Genomic DNA, 22,341 nt, shown 5'->3' with positions numbered 1-22,341 from the left:
AAAGACTATTTTGGAGAGTGTAATCTGCATACTCACCATGGAAATGGTTCTCAAACTCCTTGCAAACCTTGTAAGCTGATGAGAAGTCTTCATCTCCTTCATAGAGGTCCTTGAAACCTTCTATTCCTATGCTCTGCAACTGTAACTCTTGAACTGTCAACAACTTCCTGCTTAAAGCATCTGCCACCTTGTTGAGTTGCCCCTTCTTATGCTTGATGGTGAAGGTGAAGGATTGGAGGTATTCCATCCATTTCAAATGTCTATTTCTAAGCTTCTCTTAAGTGTTAATATAACTCAATGCCTGGTTGTCTATGAACACCACAAATTCCTTTGGGAGTAGGTAATGCCTCCATTTCTTAAGAGGCTGAACTAATGCATACAACTCTAGGTCATAGGCTGAGTACTTCTTCTTTGCTTCATTGAGCTTCTCACTAAAAAATGACATAGGTCTTCCCTCTTGACTCAATACACCCCCTACTGCAATTCCACTTGCATCACACTCCAATGTGAATAGCTTGTCAAAATTAGGTAGGAGTAGGATAGGTTTTGTGGCTACTTCTTGCTTCAATAATTGAAATGCTTTGTCAGCTTGCTCAGTCCATTTAAACTTAGTTTTAAGGCCTCCTTTTATGGTGTCAAGGATTGGTGCACATATGCCACTAAAGTTCCTCACAAACTTTCTATAGAATTGGGCTAAACCATGGAAACTCCTAACTTTAGTCCCTATTCGAGATGCAGGCCAATTCAAGATTGCCTCCACTTTGCTTGGATCCATCTTCAAGGTTCTCTTAGACACCACAAATCCTAAGTAGACCAGCTCTTGCTTCAAGAAGTCACGCTTCTCTAGGTTGATTGACAACTTCTCTTCATGCAACCTCTCTAAGACTAACCTCAAATGCTCAAGGTTCTCCTCTTTGGTTCTACTATAGATGAGAATGTCATCTAGGTACACCACCACAAACCTACCTGTGAAGTCTTTCAACACCTCATTCATCAACCTCATGAAGGTGCTTGGGGCATTGGTGAGTCTAAAAGGCATCACAAGCCATTCATACAATCCCTCTGTGGTCTTGAAAACAATCTTCCACTCATCTCCCTCCTTAATTATAATCTGGTGATAACCACTTTTAATGTACAATTTAGTAAAATACATAGCACCTCCTAAACAGTCCATCAAATCCTCTATTCTAGGATGAGGAAACCTATACCTTATGGTGATCCTATTGATTGCCCTTGAATCAGTGCAAAGTCTCCACTTGCCTCCCTCATTTCATGCTAGCACTACTAGGACTGCACATGGGCTGATGCTCTTCTTGATCAGTCCTTGTTCCAATAACTCCTGCACTTGCCTTGCTACCTCCTTGTTTTGGTCAGGTGTGAGCTTATATGCAGCTTTGTTAGGTAGGGATGTACCAGGAACAAAGTCTATTTGATGGCTTATAGACCTTCTTGGTGGGAGTGTTGCAGGTGCTCCATCACTCACTATGTCCTTATACTCTTGCAACATTTGCTTCACCTCCTTGGGTACTTTTGCCTGCAACTTGTCTTCCTCCTCCTTTGGTTTCACAAAGATAGCACACCTCACTATTTCCTCCTCATGCAGCAAGTGTAAGAACTCTTTGTAAAGCGGAAAAATCGAACCCTAGTTGTTCTCCCCCCCCAACTCCAAGGAGAGAGAAGGGAGGTCACTAGGGTTGATGGTTTTCACTTAGGAGAGACTTTACATTCAAAAGAGGGGTTGAAACCCACAAGATCCAATCCCACACAATGCAAGACTGGATTCTAAATGAGTTTCAAGGGTTAAGACATCAAGGATACCCTCTTTTGTAAAGAATGTAGATAGAATGATTGAACTAGGAATGCATGTAAAGTAAGAAAGATTTACTTATAAATAGAGATAGGGATATGAGATGAAGCTGTGGACCTAGAATTAGTAGTAAAATGTCAAGACGATGCTGCTCTGCAAATTTGAGCAAAAGTTGACGGGATGATGGCGCCCGGAGTGCACACAGTCCTCCAAAAAATCCGTGAAATGAAGGGGGATCTGTTCGTCTCTGCACAAGGATTCTAGATCTTCAATTACAGCCGCGTACCTACAACCTACACACAGAAAAGAGAGGATGATTGGGGGGTTAGGGATTAGGGGTTTACCTTTAGGTCAAACCCTGGTTTTGGAATTAACCAAGAAATGAGAATGTTGTAAATGTAAATGTTTGTAATGTAAACAAGTACTGATACCTTGTTGTAAGAATGTTTGTATTCTTACATGCAAAGGTGTAATGTATGTTGTATGTTGTATGTTGTATGTGATCTCCTCTTCAATGGTTGAATCCTTGTCTTGAATGCAACACCTAGCCTTGAATGGAGACTTAGAATGCTCAATTTCTTGAAGGAATGCTTGAATGCTTGAATGTTTGAATGTTTGAATATCGCTTCTGCCTCTTGCACACATATGTTTTTTTCTCTCTTTTTCTCCCTCCTTTTTGGGAGGGGAAATGTAGTTTATATACATGTCAATTAGGGTTGAGAGACTAATTTTCTCGACCTTAGGCTGACCTAGAAATAATATTTTCCAATTTGCAAACTTCAAGACCCGATGCCCAACAAGAGACCGAGCCCAAAATAGGGCCAGGGACCAGGGCGCTGGGCGCCATGGTCCTGGGGGACCAGGGCATTGGGCACCCTAGTCTTGAAGGACCAGGTCACTGGGCACCATGGTCCCACCTCCCTGGGCAGCAGGGTGCAGGGTTTTCCAAGGTGCAAAAAGATGCAATTTTTGGTGTCGTAAACACGTTTCGGGGTCTCCATTCAGGTTCAATGTTGCACCGCCATCGTGAAGACCCAAATGTAGTCAAAATTGCAAGTGTTGCAATTTTAGGATGCTACATTTAGCCCCCACTTTAGCGGGAGTATAAGCGTACACCCATACTTTCGGTAAAGTACAAGGAAACAACATTGAAAGACTTTCACCATGTCAAGGAGGCAAGATACACCAAGCCCCCAGTGGACTAAGGATCTTACAACTTCGATTGACAAAGTAAAAGGGAAGATCATGACGGAGAACCATGACTGTCAGTAGTAAGGTTCCCTCACTATGAGTCATGCAAGAAAGATATCAAAAATTTTCAAGGCAAAGCTAAATTTGTCAAGAAATTTTCAATTATCTTGGAGAGATATGAACGGGGTGTATGCCCCCCTACGTTAAAGCAATCGTACACGCCTCATCGGGGGTGATTGCTTTAAGGTAGTGATACATATAAGAAATGAGAAGGGAAAGGAGCACATTATCACAAGGATTGAGCCCCCAAGTGTGAGATAAGCCCAAGGATAATAGACACAAAACACAAAGCACGAGGTGACTTCGCTTTCCCTGGGGTCAATATGCTGTATGATAATTCATGTATATCATATGTATGTATGCATAATTGTTCTTCATTCCCCAATCAAGGAAAGTCACCTAGAAGAAGGGAACACATGTGTCTTTTGAGTCAACATGAGAGAGGCCAAAAGAGATCTCAATGTTTTGCATCGTCCTCAAGTAGACAACACTAAGGACAACAAATAGAAGAATGAGAATAACACATAGAAGAAGTAACAAAAGAGATCAAGAGAGGAGGAGAGAGTCTGCTATGATAATGAAACTAGTCTAGCATGTCATCCACCCCCCAATCTTGCTGATCAATATTTCGGGAAGGCAGGAAACATGCTAGAGGAGGAACATCCAACACAGTAGATGGAGCTATCACAAGATCCAAACAAGGGCTATGTTCATGTTCCATGCCACGTTGTTCTTGTCTAGGAGCCATGATAAGAGCTTTAGAAAATTTGTTAGATAAATGGTTATTAACATCAACATATTCATGTTCACTATCAGAAGAAAGAGGAGTAATATTTTCATCATGAATAACATTTTCATCTATATCATCATCAAGATTTATAAAAATAGGATCTTTAACTCACATAGGATCAAGACCATCATGCACCTTATGTTTAGGAGATTTTGGCTCAATTTTCGATTGAGGAGAAAATGGAATAATGCTAGCTGAAGGTGTTTTTGGGGAATGCAAAGTTTGAGAAGCAGCTTCCTGAGCTCTAAGATGACGCTTTCATCGGTGTTCACGTGCAGAATGATTTCATCTAGTCTTAGTAGGAAGTTGAGAAGATTGAGGAGGAGGAATGTTCTCATCCTTATCACTTGGGTGTTTAGGTTGTAGTCTCTTAGGTTCAATAATAGGAGAAGAGGAAGGTCTCTTTTCTCCATAAGAGGAAGGAGGAGGAACTGCTCCATATAAAGGAGGAATATTTGGTTTAGAAAGGAGACCAAGCCCATCATGACGAGGAGGTATAGGTCTACTTTTAGGAAGTTTATTAGTCATAGGCATAGTCACATTCATAGGGATGGGTTGGGAATCTTCTTGAGGAAAGACATTAGTTTTATCTTTCAAAGGAAGAACTTCCTTCTCAAGAATGATAGGAATATCAAGTTTGGGTGTTCTAGGTTCACTTAGAGATAGGATCATATCTTTTTTCCACTTTTGATAAGATTTGAAAAGATGATCACTCCGCGGTGGAAGAGATTGGAATTGTTTAGGCCAAAACTAATCAATAGGAACACTAGAAGTTCTTTCAGCTGGTTTAAAGAGACTATGATTGACAGTAACAACTTCACCATTATGGGGAAATTTCAAACACTTGTGAATAGGAGAAGCAATAGCTTTCATGGAAGATAGCCAAGAATAGCCTAGATTCACACGAAATTGTTCGGACGATGGAATAATAGAAAAGTCCACATCAAGGGATTTGTTATGGACCTCAATAGGTAATGTAATAGAACCAATTGCAGGAGAAGAAAATGCATCAAATAGTTTCACAACCACATTTGTTTCATGATAGATCACTTGATTCAATTGCAAAGTAAAAAGAAATTCTTCAGTAATGACATTAACCATACAAGAAGGATCAATAAGCACTCCACGACAAGGTGTATTCTTGACTTTTGCAACTATATATAAAGGACCATCAGGGGCCCTGATAGTTTCACTGGAATCAAATGTGATGGAAGGTTCCTTAGGGATTTTCTGCTACTCCACAAAGTTAATCACATTCGGAGTCATAGACACAAGACTATCAGGTGAGAAAGAGGAATCATTAGTCTCAACCACATTAGAGGTATGAGAAGGTAATGGATCAGTAAAAATCTTAAGATTTTGGTTAGGAGGAGCTACAGATGTGTTGCCTTTATCATTCACACCAGAAATAGAGATAGTATTATTATCAATCAAATCTTGAATTTTACCCTTTAAAGCAAAACATTTTTCAGTATCATGCCCAGGTTGACGATGAAATTGACAAAAAGATTTGTTATCAAAATAGGGTGAGTTAATCTTTGCAGGATCTATTTGCTTTATAGGAGGAAGAGTAAGCACATTTTGTTCCAATAACTTATTCATAATACTATGCAATGATTCATTCAAAGGAGTAAACTCTCTTTCTTTCTTGAAAAACTTAGAAATAGGACGCACACCTGATGCTGCATTCACATTGTTGTTGATGATGTTTTCATTGAACTTAATTGACTCTCTATTTGGTTTAAACTTCCCAAATGGTTGCTAACTACTATCACCCTTATCACTCAGAGCCATAGGATTTGCTTGTTCCATTTGACTCACAGTCAGTTGATAATTGTGAAGAGTTGCGCACAACTGTTGGAAAGAAGTAAACTTAGAAAACAAAAGTTTTTCTCTAATATCTTTTTGTAAATTAGAAATAAAGGTTCTTTGAATATCATTGTCAGGTACTGCAAAAGGAATTTGAGCATACAAATGCTTATATCTACCAATGAAATCAGTCACTTTTTCTTTAACACCTTGTTTACAATGCATTAAATCAATCAAAGTAACTTTAGGACTTATATTGTTTTGAAATTGTTGAATAAAAGCATTTGCAAGTTGTTCAAAAGAAGTAATAGAATAAGAAGGAAATGAGCAATACCATTCTAGGGCTTTATCTCTTAATGTTCTAGTAAATAGTTTTGCAAGCAACCTTTGGTCATAAGCAAAATCAGTACATATTGTTTGAAAGGTCTTAACATGTGTTAGAGGATCACCTTTACCATTATAAAGCTCCAATTGCAGGATTTCAACATGTTTAGGGCAGATAGCTCGAATAATGTCAAGAGAAAGTGGGCTCGCAACATCAAATTTGGGCACACTAGACTTAGATTGATTCATACAGGCAATTTGTTGCTGTAAAGAAGAGATAGTTTGTGCAAGATTGTTAATGGTCGCTTCAGTCGAAGAGTTCATATTAGACATGTTAGATTGTGATGGAGGTATTATGTTATTGAAAGAAGGTATTGATTGAGAGTAAGGTGGTGGGACACTATGATAGTTAGTCATAGGAGATGATTGGAAAGGAGGAACACTACAAGGAGGAATGGAATGATTAAACGAATTGCCCCCTTGCATCATGTTCATTTGTGGATATATAATAGGAACACTCATTGAAGGAATGAATGAAGAAGTTGGATTGAATGACGGAAGAGGGTTGATTGAAGAAGAAGGATTGCGCCCATGACTGGTGATCATAGGTGGAATGTCTTGTATTGAAGTAGTCATTATGTTTGATGTAAAAGTAGGTATACTAGCAATAGGAGTTGCCAAAGGAATAGAATGATTAACTTGAGTAGGAGGTTGTGTATAACCCAAAGTTTCGGCACAACACTTCATAGGCATCACATTTGAATCCACAATGTGTGCAATACCACGCAAAATATCAATTCCATTCTTATCACTTTGAACCATACGTTTTAGACCCTCAATTAATGAAAGAGCTTGACTATCGGGGTATTCTTGAGACATCCATTGTCGAAAATCATCAAATTGGTTATCCAATTTTGAAAGTTGTTCTACAGAAACCTCATGGAGAGCTTCTTCATCATTAAGAGGATTAGAGGAATTACCCATGTCCTCGTTAAAAGGGCCATTCAAATTAGGTTCCATCTCCTCAGTAATTAAACCTTGTAAAGACTTAATTCTAAGGGTTCGTCTAATGGGAATAGTGTAAGTAGGGCTTATTGTTGTAAAACTCATGCACTAAAGAGAGAGAGAAGATTTTGAATTTTATAGGTAGCAAATTTCAATAAAATCAGCCAATCTCCTAGATTTAAGCTGTTAAATACAATCAGGACAATCTCCTGAAATTTTGGAAAAAATGTCAGGGACCATGGCGAACGGAGTGCACATGTTCCTCGTAACTTTTTTCAAAATTTTTAGGGATGAAAGTTATGATGATTTTAAAGCTAATCTGAAAAAATTGAGTGATTTTATGATCTGTAGATAGGCCAAATTAAAGTTGCAATCTCAAAATTGAACCCTACGAAGATTGTTGAAAAATGCAAATTTTGAATTTTGAAAAAGAGAGGGAAACTGAATTTTGAATTTTATGATTTTAGAGGGAATACTGAAAGCAATGCAGGCTTTGAAATTTAAAAGTTGACTCAATTTCATGCAAAATTCAAATTTGAAAGCAGAAATCAAAGTTTCCGCAATTAAACACTTAATTTCAAAAGTCACAAATTGTAAAAATTTGAATAAAGCACTGAAATTTCGAATGAATGCCAACACACTTTTCAGATTTAGGACAGTAAGGAACACAATTTTGATATGAATTTTAATTTCAACAATTTTTGAATGATTAGAAGCCTTAATCCAAGCAATCACTAGACCAACTTTGACTTTAATTTTGAAAGTGTTAGAATTGATAAAATCAGCCAAAATTCTGGATTTTAGCAGAAAAACACAGTAAGATCTAGCTCCCGAAATTTTGGAAAAAATGTCGGGGATGATGGCGCTCGGGGTGCACACGGTCCTCGCAACTTTTTTCCAAATTTTCAGGGATGAAAGATATTGTGATTTTGTTGCGGAATCCAAAGTTACAGCCGATTTGGAGGTGTTTTGATCAGTGAAATCATCAGTCAAAGGCTGAATCAAGAGGGTTTGACACTTAACCACTTAATTTTCAGAGTTAAAGCACAAATAAGAATTAACAATTTGCAATAGAAGGGTAGATCTGAAACAAGCATTAACAATTAAACATTTCACAAGCTTAATTACTAAAAAGAAAATTTTAGGGTTTTTATGCTATTAACCTCTAAAATTTGCAAAAGATCAAACATGAAAAATGTAATTAAGGAAGCAAATTTTTTCAGATCTAACCATGAATAATCAGAATTAGGATGTTCACGTCAGGTTCACCAAAATGTAAAGCGGAAAAAGCAAACCCTAGTTGTTCTCCCCCCCCAACTCCAAGGAGAGAGAAGGGAGGTCACTAGGGTTGATGGTTTTCACTTAGGAGAGACTTTACATTCAAAAGAGGGGTTGAAACCCACAAGATCCAATCCCACACAATGCAAGACTAGATTCTAAATGAGTTTCAAGGGTTAAGACATCAAGGATACCCTCTTTTGTAAAGAATGTAGATAGAATGATTGAACTAGGAATGCATGTAAAGTAAGAAAGATTCGCTTATAAACAGAGATAGGGATACGGGATGAAGCTGCGGACCTGGAATTAGCAATAAAATGTCAAGACGATGCTGCTCTACAAATTTGAGCAAAATTTGATGGGACGATGGCGCCCGGAGTGCACACGGTCCTCCGAAAAATCCGCGAAACGAAGGGGGATCTATTCGTCTCTGCATAAGGATTCCAGATCTTCAATTACAACCACGTACCTGCAACCTACACATAGAAAAGAGAGGACGATTGGGGGGTTACGGATTAGGGGTTTTCCTTTAGGTCAAACCCCGATTTTGGAATTAACCAAGAAATGAGAATGTTGTAAATGTAAATGTTTGTAATGTAAACAAGTACTGATACCTTGTTGTAAGAATGTTTGTATTCTTACATGCGAAGGTGTAATGTATGTTGTATGTTGTATGTTGTATGTGATCTCCTCTTCAATGGTTGAATCCTTGTCTTGAATGCAACACCTAGCCTTGAATGGAGACTTAGAATGCTCAATTGCTTGAAGGAATGCTTGAATGCTTGAATGTTTGAATGTTTGAATATCGCTTCCACCTCTTGCACACATATGTTTTTTTCTCTCTTTTTCTCCCTCTTTTTTGGGAGGGGAAATGTAGTTTATATACTTGTCAATTAGGGTTGAGAGACTGATTTTCCTGACCTTAGGCTGACCTAGAAACAATATTTTCCAATTTGCAAACTTCAAGACCTAATGCCCAACAAGAGACCGGGCCCAAAATAGGGCCAGCGACCAGGGCGCTAGGCACCATGGTCCTGGGGGACTAGGGCACTGGGTGCCCTAGTCCTGAAGGACCAAGGCACTGGGCGCCATGGTCCCACCTCCCGGGACAGCAGGGTGCAAGGAGGGATCAGGCCAAGGTGCAAAAAGATGCAGTTTTTGGTGTCGTAAACAGGTTTCGGGGTCTCCATTCAGGTTCAACATTGCGCTACCATCGTGAAGACCCAAATGCAGTCAAAATTGCAAGTGTCACAATTTTAGGATGCTACACTCTTTAACAGTAGCCATTAAGACACTAGGTGTTCTTGAGGTTCCCTCTTCATTCTCGGTCAAAGACTAAATTTTAAAGGTCTTGTTGTCCTTCTTGAAGGAAATGGAGTTCTCCTCTCCATCATAGATCACCCTCCTATCAAATTGTCAGGGTCTACCTAGTAATAGGTGACAGGCATCCATGGGTAACACATCACAAAGGATCTTATCCTTTTATCCTCCAATAGAGAACTCCACCCAAGTCTGTTCATTGACAAGCACACTCTGCTCTTGATTCAACCATGTCACCTTATATGGGTTAGTGTGGGGTATCCTTGTGAGTTTCAACTTCTTGGTTGCCTCCTCTGATATTATGTTATCAGTTGACCCTGAATCAACTATCACCTTGCAAACTTTACCAAGGACCTTGCATCTCACCCTAAACAATGCTCTCCTATGCTTAGGTTCATTCTTAACTGGTTGTCTTATCAAGACCCTATTGAACATCAGTTTTTCTCCAATCTCTGATTCAATATGGTCCACCTCAGGTGTCTTGTTTCTTAAAGAGTCTTCATGTGCATAGCCAACCCTCTTTCCACTATTTGATGATGTAGGCTTGTCAGGGCATCTAAAGGTTGAGTGTCCCAATTGTCCACAGTTGTAACACTTCATAGTTGCAAAGTAGGAGTTACCCCTACCAATACCTCTACCCCTCCTTGGACCACCTTGTGCACCTCTTCCTCTAGAATGGCCCCCTCTAAGATTGGTTTCACTACTATGCTCAGTCAACTTGGCTTCTCCTTGGTTCTTTTTCTCATTTGCCTTGCTTTGGTAAGCACCTCGGTGATTCATTTGATCTCTACCTCTGCCTCTACCCCTATTATTAGAGTATCCTTTCCTTTTGTTCCTCTCTTCCACCTTGGCAGCAAGCTGATGACATTTTTGGATAGTGGTAGGAGTCCATAGGCTTATCTCCTCTTGAATGTTCCACTTTAGGCCACTTAGATACCTAGCCACCTTGGTAGATTCATCTTCTTGGACTTTGGATCTAAGACAAAGCTTTTGAAATTATTCGGTGTAGGAGGTCACATCAAGGTCTTTTTGCTTCAATCCCTATCTCTTCTTATGAACTTGGACTTCATAATCCTCTGGTAAGTAGTTCTCCTTGATCTTACTCACCATGGCCTTCCAATTGGCAATAGGTAGCTTCCCCATGCTAACTCTCTCTTCTTGCGGGTACTTCCACCATGTTAAAGTTGTTCCCCTTAATCTTTATTTGGCAGCATTAACCTTTTGAGCCTCTATCACTCCCTCACACTTAAAGTGGTTCTCAATACCCTCAATCCATTCCATGACAGTGTCAATGTCCATCCTTCCACTGAAATGTGGCAATCCATCAAAAGATTTCGTGTTCAAAGCCTTAATAGCCTTTACAAAAGGTTCTTCATTGAACAAGCGATCTGGTTTAGGTAAAATTTTATCTATGTCAATGGTTTTCTTGCCTTTATCCTTGGTGTCTTCACCCCAAGGTCCTTGTGTCCTCTGATCCACCACTTCTTGCAACAAATCCCTTATCTCGCTCATAGCTTCTTCAAGGAATCTATTCTTCTCCTTCTGCTCTTCTACCTCCCTAGCTAGCTCTGCATTAGTGACCATTCTACTCTCCCCTACTAATTCACTAGTATATAGAGACATGCACAGTCCACCAAATCTTTAACTTGCTTTGATACCAATCTGATGGGATGGGGTTTGGGATAGACTAGCCTAGTCTATGCTCTTGGATCCTTTCCTTGGATCACCAGGTGCTCTAACCACACCCTAGGGTCTTTAGGACCTCCTCTACTTGTAGAATCCCCTGACCTTTCCCAATCCACCCACCAACAATTTGATAAACTACTCCTAAGGTCTCACCTACTCATGAGTTTCAAGGAACCCTTACTTAGGCTAATAAGGGTTTGGCTTGTTCCACACCTTCCTAGGTCTTAGCAAGGATAGGTCAGGACTAATACAAGGTTTTTCCACCCATTCATGTGCCCCCAAGAGGTTTCAAGCTTCCTACCCCTTACCGATTTCACAATTTTGTCTTTTGCCTACAAAATAGGGCTACAAGGATTGTGACCAATTAGGCCTCCTACCCGGTCCTTTAGGGCTCCCTCTTGCAAATGATGCACTTGCTTGTGAAACTTCCTAAAAGACCTACTATTTATTTGGCAAGGGCTCAAGGATTTTCCTAGTTTTAGGCCTCCAAGTGTCCGTACACTGCCCTTGGTGGATTTTAAGGTTTTTAAGGGTTTTTTAAGAGGGTTTTTAGGCCTACCAGGGTCACAGTGTAGGTTTGGTGCTCTTGCCTCCTTGTCTAGATTGGTGGAAGCTCCTCCTGCACACCAATGGTGCTCCACTCACCCCTCTATAACTCTTCCAAAGGGTTCCTCCTTCTCTAACCTTCCTTTCTCTCCAAGACCTCTGCAACTTAACCCTTCCTAGCCGGGCACTATTCAGTCTCACCTAGGAGTGGGTCTTTAGATGGCCTCCTTGCATCTTCTAGGGCCCTTCTTGCTTTGGAGTATAGTGCAGGGTCTAGACTCTCATTCCCCATGGTTTCATGGTGATTCCACAATGGGGAATGGAGTTATGAACCCATTTTCTCAAAATAGTCCAAAACTGGACAATGAGAAGGCAATTTACAAAATATTTACAAACGCACCTCACTTACAAATAAAAACCTAACCTAAATGCTCAAAAAGGAAGAAATTACACCATACAAGATACACAACATAGTTTTTTCTCAAAAATCAATCTGTTAACAATCTTCTTTTACTCCATTTGTGCCGACTGGCAACAAAATTGCAGTCACAATCAAGTCACTTTGCTTGGGCCGTACAACATTTGACATCCAAAACATTATCTTAGGGTTTGTAACTACTTATACTACCCTCTCCTTGGTTTTTGTGCCCATATTAGGGTTGTCCATGCTTAAACTAAAGATTTTGACCACAAGGTGGAAAAGTTGCTTGACAACTTTGAAAAGTTGTCATGCAACTTTTGAGCAACTTTCTCAATGTTGCTTTTCTTGACTCCTAGGCCCACATTGGGCTAAACTATGGACACCACCATGCTAAGAAGGACCCCTAAACACCTCAAAGGCACACATACCTTATATTTCCAATAAAACTCAACTTTGACTCATGACCCTAGGACCCTAACTAGGACCAATGAGCACATGGCTCTTATTGTATGTACAATGGCTTCTTAAAGAAGCATGAACACAATCAAAAGAAAATGGTGGGAGCCCTTAGAAGGGTGCTCCGGCACCAGCTTAATACATAAACCCTTATCCTAATAATTCGCATATTAGGTATGCTACCTTCGCATCATATATCTTCTGTCTATTTCCTATTACAAATGATCTACAATGATCTCATACATATATTAGTCATATTACAATCCCCCAAGTCAGCTTACAAAAGATTTAACAATTAATTACAAAATACATTAATACAAAATTGTTGTTGGCCAGGGTGCCGGTATTCTTCCTTTTCGGTGTCAATGTTGTATATGTCAGTGTAGAGTCTATCGGTGTCGGTGCCTACTGGTATCACAAGATTGCAAGGTTTCCATGAATTAAAATACCTTTAATCACCTACAATATCTCATTGGAGTGTGTATTTGCCAACAATCTCCCCCTTTGGATTTATGGCAACACTCATGAGAAAAATCCAAAAAGTGTCATCCAAAAAAATAATCTGCCAAAAACTGTTAACAAAAATGTGTGCTCCCCCTGAGCTGATGGTGTCTTCTGCTAATCATTTTTCTCATTACCTCTACTCCCCCTTTGACATCAATGGCAAAGGTTGTCATTCGCTGTTAGTGGAGTCTTGCCTAGATTCTTGTAACCGGTGGGTTACAATTTGAAAAATATCTGTCAAAACCAAATTTAGACCATTACTGAATGATTCACTGTCTTTTATTGCCTCTTGAGTTCTCTACACTGTACCGGTGAGTATGTGCATTTTCTCTTCTAGTGTCTTTATTCTGGTAACCAAAGCCTCAGATATTTCTTTTCTCAAAGAAATGAGGTAATCTAGTTTTAGACCAAGTCTACATTTCAAGTCCTTTTCTTTATCCTTTATCCTTTATTTGTCCTTCTGTAACTGCTTGATTTTCTCTTCTTGTTCTGCAATCCTCTTATCTATCTCCAAAAATGAATCCAATGTAACAATCAGATTGTCAGCAATATTGTTAATCTTGTCCTATGCTTTGTTGATTTCCTTGTCTAGATCTTCTATCAAAATATGTGTTTTACAAGTATCTCTATACAGTTTCTTGAAGTCAAAAATTATCTCTCCAAGTTCCGGTAATAATGTTTCCATTTTCTCTTTATTCTTCACAATTTCCTCGAAGAATTTTTCTTTCTCTTTTATCATTCTTTCCTTGAATGTATCCTCATTTATTTGATCAACCATTAATATGTTTCCTGTGATGAATTTAGAGAATGTGTCTAGTTGACCTAAAGAATCTTTGTTATCTACAATATACTTTGGTGCTATCAATTTCAAAATAGGAATGGTATCATCAATAGCCTTATAGGCTTGAGCATTACATTTTGTGATCTTCTTTATTGAATCCAATAAAACCTCTGTTAAATTTGTAGGTTTGAATTCTACCATAGAAGTACTAGATTTTTTTCCAACTGTCTTTACATTAGCCAAGATACCGGTTGTAGTAATCACCTTACTTGATTCAACCTCTGGTAGGTCAGTCTGTGTTTGCATTTCTGCAAACAAAGGTTTAGGATTTTCAGTTTTGGTCGGTGGCACTATTTCTGTCTAAACTTGAGTCTCAACCTGTACCTATTCCTATTTCTCTATATGTGTCTCTGTACTATCCTTTGTCGGTTCTCCTGATGTTTTGCCAGTTGTATCTATCAGTTTCTTAGTGGTGTCCTCTGCAGGTTGCTCTGTTTGTGTAGGTTTTTCTATGTTTATTTCAACCTCTTTAGCTGATGACTCAGTAGTCACATCTATCTTCTTGACCTTAGTGGTTTCTTTGTCAACCACAACATTTACTTCTTGGGTATCGATATTCACAGTGTACAAAACTTTAGACTCGGGATTTGTATTCTCTAATGGAGTCTCCATTCTTTCAGTAGTCGATTGACTGTCAGTAGTTACATCTACCGGTGGAGTATCTAAAGGAGGTGGGGGCACATTATTAGTTATTTTAAGGCTTGGAGGACCACCTACCTTACCTTTCCCCTTATCCCTGCCCTTTTAATATGCCTTGATGGGTTTAGGCCTTTGATACTCTTCCTATTTCTCCTTTTCTACCAAGAATATATCCCATGCATCTGTTGTTTCTTCTGTTACCTCATTCACTCTTCCTGCCATCAGTGCTACATGTTAGTGAGCAGTTGAGGATACTGACCGATTAGCCTCAAATATTAATTGATCTATCTCTTCAGGTGAGTTCTGATTAATTAGAAAAATAGGTTTTCAGGACCCGAAACCTTTAACAAAGGAGATTAAGATAAGACATTAAAAAGTCTAGTGCTTAAGAACTACTTACAAAACGACTGGCAAAAAAGCCAGCAAACCAAAAAGATAGCAAAGAAGCAAGGAAGGTGCTACACAGCTATAGTCTTCAACAAGTCCTCTACCTTTTTCACCAGCTGGTCATAGGTGGCCCCAACAGCTTTGAGATCTTCCAGGTCCTTGTTAGGTTTCTTTTCTTTCTTTTTGCCTCTGGTACGAGTTCTGGGACCTTGAGCTTCCCATGTTCCTTCAGTGTCCGGGTCAATATCCAGGATCTCCTTCTCTTCATCTATTTTGATAATGAGAGTATTAGTGTTGCTGGAAAAAATCTTTAGGATGCTTAAACTCTATTCAACAATTCTCTTCAGACACTCCTCAATTTTGCCAACTTTACTGGTAGTATCCAAGATAGTTTGGTCGTTAGCGTTAGCAAGATTTTTCCTTTCCAACAAATCTTTCTCTATTTTCTCAAACCTAGGGTTGAAGGCATCTCTTATATTTTCGGCTTTAGCAATGGTATTTTTTAGGTCCTCTGTGTAATTAGCCATGGTCTTCCCTTCCCTAGTGCTGATGGTTTCCAAAATCTGAATTCTGTTGCAGAGATTTTTGTTGTCATCCACAACTTTCTTGTAACTAGTTATAAGCCACTCCATAGTATCTATGAAACCTTGCATACCCTCTGGAGGAGGGTTAGGGGGGGATCAGCCTTACTAGGGATATCATATTCCTTTTTTAGGGTGTCCCAAATAGTAGTTGTGTCTTCAACCCTAAGATCCTCATCCATGGTCACCTTCTCCAGATTCTATTTGGCTTCCAAGGTCCTTTCCTACTTATAAACCTCCAGCTCCTTAACATTCTCCTCCTTCCTCTTATGCTTATTTTTGGTCTAGGTGTGAATTTTTGTCTTCTTTTTTTAGCAACCCTTGAGGGTTCTCCTTCTCTAAGTCTTTCGAGACCTCCTCCTCTGAGGAAAGGCTAATCGGGGGGATTCTGACTTTAGGATTTTTACCCTTAGAGGAAGAAGATCTTGTTTTGATGTGTTTCCTCTTCTTTCCAATTTCATAATCTGAAACATCCATGCTCTCCTCAGAATCACTTTAGGGGTCACTGTCAGACTCCTCCTCCAATAAGAAGGCAGAGTCAGACTCCTCCTCCTCAGACTCTACAAAGGGCTGCATACAGGCTATTTGATTGGCCTTGAGATGGTCTTAATAAGGACCATTAAGCCTTGATGCATGGTTGTATCCCCCATTGGGTTATCTTTGTAGGCCTTAATAGCGGCATTCATCAAGCAGAGTAGAAAATAAGGAAAATTAACCTTTTCATCGTGCCTAAAATGATTCAGCGGGATGAAATGGTAACCATAAGATTTTGTAAACCTACCATCTAATATAATGTAGTGCATTAAAACAAAGAGGACCTCCCGCTAGGGTTTAACAAAAGCCCTAGGTGGGTAGTAGGTTTTACTTAACTTTACCAGCCATTTTTTCTCCTTCTTGGTTTCTGGATATCTCTCAATGGCCTCCTTACTAACTTTCCTATCTTTGTAGAAGTTGCAACCTTCTCTTACGAGGCCTATGGCTTGGGCAATAAGATCTTCATCAATTTCAACAGTCTAGTCTCCCATTTTCAACATACCCTTTCTCCAGTTTTTGCAGAAAAAACTAGTAACCATGCCATCCCATCTATGGAGTCTCTCCATGAATTTCAAAAAACCACCCTTCTATAGGATGCTCCAGACCTCCTCCTTTTGTTTCCATTATTTGCAGCTTCTTGGTTTGTATCGCCGCCTATTACCACCCATGTTCTCGCTGTTCAGAGCCAAATTTTGAAACTTGAAGAGAAAATTAGCCAGAAAGCTTGTCGGAGCTATCAAAGTTACCCAGAAAGCATGGGAACTAATGAAATAGATATTATAATAAATGAGGCTCTCATTATTATAATGACTCGAAGTACTCCAATTATTCCTTTTCATTATTATCCTATCCATCAAAAATCTTTGGAGTGCTTCTATATCGATCATTAAAAATGATTAGTCTGACATTTTCAAGGAGTCCTTGTTCTCCCGTCCACGTAATCATTTCATCTTTGTTAACCACCACAGTGGCAGCCCAATCAGTAGAGCCATTGGCCTCCTGGTAAATGTGGGATATGTAACTTTTTTTAAAAGTGCTAATAAGGTCTATAGAAGCTTTGATGATATTGTTGATCGACCATGAGGGCTTTGAGGTCCCCTTAAGACATTTTATGATATTGTTTGAGTTCCCTTCAATCCATAAGTAGGGGCAATTCCATTTTTTAGCAAGGAGAATACCTTGGAGAGTTGTCATTGCTTTAGCTTTATGGTTTGTTTGGGTTCCAATTGGGAAAAACAACCATTTCCTTGCAAATTCCTTTGTCATCTCTAAGAATAGCTCCACAACCTGAAGGGCCCGGGTTACCTTTTGTAGCACCGTCAAAATTAACTTTGAACCAACCATAAGGGGGGGTTTTCCATCTAGCTTCAAGTCTTTTATTGTGATTGGGGTCAGAACTGTTGGCAATCTTCAAATTCCATGCACTTAAGATATTTGATTCCAGAGGGTTGTTCGAGAAACAAGGACCCTCAATGATCCCAATATTTTCCACAATCGCCTACTGAATTTTCTAGAACACAATATCCTGATTGAGGGAAACATCCCTGAAGATATGATTGTTTCTTTCTTTCCATAGTCCCCACGGGATGTGAGGAAGAGATAGCTTCCACAAAGATCTCAAAAATGAGTTAGTCCAATGTAAGTTCCAGGAGGAAAAAAGATCACTGATAGTGTTAGGAAACACCTAATCAATGCTAAAACTTTTAAGAAATCTTTCCCAGACTGAGGCAAAATAGGAACAATGGATGGAAAGGTGGTCCATAGACTCTTCCTCCTGAAGACATAGAGCACATCTATTAGGGAAGGCAAAGCCTCTGCCCTTAAGGTTGTCTAGGGTCAAGATCTTATTTTGAAGGATGGTCTAGAAGAAAAAATTAATTTTGGGGGTAAGACCCTTAATCTAGGCTTTAGACTAGTAAGGATTACTAGAAGGGGTGGGGGAAAGGACACAATACATAGAGGAAATAGTTAAAGTACCTTTGGGTTCATGTTTCCAAATCAGGGAGTCTTCCTCTTTATTCAACCAGACCGAAGACAGGTAGATCTTGAGCTTAGAAAGGCTAGGGTGGATGCTTTCAATGTTCTACCATTTGTTACCAGACCAGTACTCATCAACTAAGGAGCCAAAAGTTCTAATACAGGAGGGAGCATGGAGGGCCCATTCATTGATTTCAGTCAAGGGTTTATCAAAAAGTCAGGGATCCTCCCAAAATTTAACTTTCCTACCATTTCCTACTTTCCAGATCACTCCTTTGGCTATGCTTTCTTTGCATTTAGAGGCATGATTCCATATGTGGGATCCATTAATACTAAAATCTGAATTGATAAAAGAAGAAAGAAAGGAGGATAGAAGAGAGTACTTACTTCGCTAGATTTTACACCATTCAGTGTCTGAATGAAACATTCTATAGACTTGTTTGGACATGAGAGCTTCATTTAAGGTTTGAATTCTCCTCAGGCCTAGACCTCCTTTACTTTTCAGTCTACAAACCTAGTCCCAAGCCACCATAGACATTCTTTCCTTGTCCTCAACCCCAGACCATAGGAATCTTCTTTGAATTTTCTCGATTGTGTCAGCATACTTAACTGGAATTCTAAAAAGACTTAGAGCATAAATTAGAATACTTTTAAGAGAAGCTTTAATTAGTTGGAGCTTTCTAGCCTGACTTAAAAGGGCTCCTTTCCAACCAGCGAGTTTTTTATGAAATTTATCCACTAGAGAGCTCCAGAATGGATCAGGAGGTGCAGTGCCCATGGGGAGACCAAGATAGGTCACAAGAAGATCAGCAATCCTACAATCCACGATTCTACAATCTCTTTAGGTGAGTTAATAGGATGCACTGCAAGTAATTTCTCAATTTTTATTTTCTTGTCCAATTCAACAATAGCTAGCCTTCTAGCTTCTAGTCTCCCATACAAATTTTCTGGTATGTTTGTTGGCATTTTTTGTGAGGATGTTGTGATTGTCATTGATGGACACACACTTGCTTTGAGATCACTTTTTGTATGTATGAGTTATGCATCATAGTCTTTACACTATCGGTGTTTTGCAGAAAGTGTTTACCGATCTCAAGCGGTATGAAGACCCAAAGCAGTATGAAGACCTCAAGCGGTTCGAGGATCTCAAGCTATACGAAGGAAAAAAGCATAGAACACATATTTCCCAGTCTTCATTTTGACAAACCGGTAATCGGTAAATGTATGAACCGGTATTCCTCTGTGATGAGTTACCAACTAGTATTTTGTGATGAGTTATCATCCACCGATACTTTGGCGGTGCTGACACTTTGGTTGTGGTTTTGTGTCATGTTACCAAATGTGTCTAGATGCACTAAACCTAGGAACTTGCAATGTAATCCTATTGGACTGACATGAAATCAGATTCCTTTATAAGGACATCATGTCTAGGGTTTTACTTGTTGTTAGGGTTTTAAGGTGGTTGATGAGGGTTTTGTAAGTGCGATCATAGAAGAGAAGATTAGGTCTGTGTGAAGAAGAAGAGTGTGAAGATATTGAAGACTGAAGTAATGCTAAAATGCATTAACAATGAGCTATCAAAGATCTAACCAAGCATATTGTGCTAGTATTTAGATCACTCACTTGTTGATTACTCACATCTTCGACAAGTCTGAAACCCTTAACCAGGTAGGCCTGGCAAAGCCTTTGTAAATCCTCTAACAAGGTGGTTCACAAATATGGATATAAAATCCTCTCACAAGTTAGTCTTTAATAAGACTTAACTCCTAATAGAGATCGAGATTCCTAACAGGATCTGTTCTGGTGAAGAACATTGTATGACCTTAACCGGTCTGACCTTAACCGGTCTGGTTTCTATTTTGCAGATAGTTACTTGTGAGTTTCAACTCATCATGGTTTTTCCCATTTGGTTTTCCACGTCAAAACCTCTTATGTTATGGCGATTGTGCTCTTGTGGGTGAATGTCTTATTTGCTATTTGGTTTGCATTTGTTTTAACTAGTTTGTTGGTAAATCTATTATACCGGTTAACTGCTAAACTATTTAAGTGTTTGAGGTCAGTATTTTTTGGTATACTAATTCACCCCCCCTCTTAGTATTCATCAATTGGTATCAGAGCCAACCTTTCTATAAGTTTAACCACTTGAAAGGATATATGGGGGAATACATTGTGAGGGAACTTACTCAGCATCTCACTCAGGGTGAGAAAGCTTATGAAGAGCTAAAAGTCAAGTACAAAGCCTCTTTGGCCAAGAGAAGAGAGCATGTTGAAAAACTAATGGAACTTACTGAAAATAGTTCTTCTAATGAAGCAGACATGGAAGCCCTAGTTGGAGAAGTTGAAAAACTGAATGAATTTAAAACCAAATTAAGAAGGGAGTCGGAAGGACTGACTATAAGAATGAGTCAGGAGCTAGAGAACAGAAGAAAAGCTGAAGATCTCGTAAAAGACAGAGATCATGAGATCTCCAAACTGAATCAAGAAATCAGTGCCTTAACCACTCAACTCCATGAGAGTAAAGTGGAAAAAGAAGACATGCAAGGTGAACTAAACATGGCTATCTCTGAGATTCCAACCTTGATGGAATCCAATGTTGTTATTTCCAAGGAACTCAATGAGTCAAAGGAAATACTTGCTAAATTCTATCAGAGTGCTGTTAAGCTAGAGTAAAAGCTAGAATCAGCTAAACTGGTAAAGAATACCAATTGACTTGGTTTCTCCGGACATGAGGAAGGTGAAACCTCTAGTACAAAAGTTGAAGCACCTAAGAAGCAACTGAAATCCAAGGATAAAGGTAAGAAAAAGTTTAAACCTGTTTTCTTTAATTGTCTCAAGGAAGGACATACTGCTAATGTGTGTAGAAGCAAGGCCTACAACAATTTTCCTTATTTTATAAACAATGTGCCTAGATCCAATAGATTCAATGGTAACTGTTATGCATGCAACAAGTTTGTGCATAGAGCATTTGAATACAGGTCTATTATGAAAAACACTGAGAGATACTCTTCAAGGACTCAAGGAGTTGTCTTGGAAGCTCCTATGAACCAGAATTCCAACCGATATAATACCTATGGCCAACCGTCTGGTGGCTATCAAGAGACAACTGTTTGGAGAGCAACCTATGTGATCTGTCGAGGAAGCAGTCACACTATTGCAACATGCAGAAGGAAAAATAGAAACATGAATAATGGACCATGGAGAGAACCTGGAATGGTTTTCTATCATTGTAATAAACTAGGTCACACTGCCAGATTCTACAGAATGAGAAAGAACATATCGAATGACATTCCGATCACTCCGAAAGGAAAGATTGATGTTGAAACTATCCAAGCGGATATGAACAAAACATGGAAAAAGAAACCAAAAGTGTCACAAGAAGAACCGGTTACTGCACCTAGTGTGGAAATCTCTGAACCAGAAAAATAAGCTACAGAGAAGCTTAGGGGGAGCAAATCAGTGAAATGTTTTGAACCCCCGGTTTATATCAGTAAAATACCTTATTGAATCAATGATGGGATGGGGTTTGGGATAGACTAGCCTAGTCTATGCTCTTGGATCCTTCCCTAGGATCACCTAGTGTTCTCTCCACACCCTAAGGTCTCTAGGACTTCCCTCTACTTGAGAAATCCCCTGACCTTGCCCAATCCACCCATCAATGAGTTGCAATGTTGCTCCTAAGGTCTCACCTACTCATGAGACTCAAACCCCTTACTATGGCTAATAAGGGCTAAGGCTTGTTCCACACTTTCCAAGGTCTTAGCAAGGTTGTATCAGGTCTTAAACCATGTCTTACATCCCTCCATATGCCCCCAAGAATTTGCTATCTTCATCCTTTCTACCAATTTCACTGTTTTGTGTTTTTGCTTGCAAAACAACGCTACAAGGATTAGGACCAATTAGGCCTCCTAACCGGTCTTCTAGGGCTCCCTCTCACAAATGATGCACAAACAACCCTAACTCCCAAAATGTACTACCATTCAATTGGCAAGGGCTCAAGGATTTTCTAGGTTTTGGGCCTCCAAGTGGCCGTACAGTGCCTAGGGCAAATTTTGGGGTTTTTAAGGGTTTTGTGAGGGTTTAGTGGTCTGCCTAGGTCACAGTGAGTGTTTTGTGTGTTAGCCACCTTGTTTGGATTGGTGGATGCTCCTCCTTCACACCAATGATTCTTCTAACACTCCTCTACAC

The sequence above is a fragment of the Cryptomeria japonica genome, chromosome 4 (genome assembly GCF_030272615.1).
Source record: "Cryptomeria japonica chromosome 4, Sugi_1.0, whole genome shotgun sequence".
Lineage (NCBI taxonomy): Eukaryota > Viridiplantae > Streptophyta > Pinopsida > Cupressales > Cupressaceae > Cryptomeria > Cryptomeria japonica.
This window is presented reverse-complemented; position numbering follows the sequence as displayed.